This window comes from Morone saxatilis, unplaced genomic scaffold, assembly GCF_004916995.1.
Source record: "Morone saxatilis isolate NCDOM2014 unplaced genomic scaffold, NCSU_SB_2.0 Contig11, whole genome shotgun sequence".
Taxonomy (NCBI): domain Eukaryota; kingdom Metazoa; phylum Chordata; class Actinopteri; family Moronidae; genus Morone; species Morone saxatilis.
The window spans coordinates 1,520,589-1,521,338 of record NW_023339663.1 but is presented as its reverse complement, the minus strand read 5'-3'; positions in this window follow the sequence as shown (position 1 = coordinate 1,521,338).

Here is a 750-nt window from a genome sequence, read left to right as displayed (position 1 = left end):
TGCTATCCCGCATTTCATTTTTCTCTCTGATGTAAAAAAAGCTTGTTAAACAGTTTGCCTTGTTACAACAAACCATGTGTTTGTTCTCCTGAAATTCAATAATATCAATAAACAAGAATGTTAAAAAAAATCGAGCCGATAAATAACATTTATTGTAAAAATTAACCAAATGAAAGCTGAAAGCTAAAAAGCTTTCTATATTCAAGAAAATCAAAACCCACAAATAATTAATAATGATTAAATTGATGACTTAATTGCCAAAATAGAATAAATTCAACATCAACAGAGAAAACAATTCACACAATTATCCATAAGCCATTTGATAAATCATTAAGAGTTGCACCCACCTCACACTAAATGTTTGCCAATCAGGGTCTTCTTCCTTTGATAGGTGAGGTCGCTGTTCCCCCAACACTGATGTGATGCAGATGCCAGGGACGACCAGGAGCAAGCTGAAGCAGGAGCCGCCCAGCTGTCGGACAAAACGCCCATGGTGCCTCAACTCTTTGTCCCTCTGCCTCTCCACATCCACCTGCCAGCGCAGCAGCATCCTTATATACAGTTACAGGCCAGCTGGAGAAGCTGGTGTCAGTCCTGTCAAGTTTAATGGTATGTGCGCTATTTTTTTTAGAACAAAAGGCCAGCTGAAAAACTGGTTTCAGTAAATAAACAAAATGATTAAAAACATTGTATACTGCACATAGCACGATAACGAAACATAACGAATGTTGGGGAATTGAAACTGAAGCA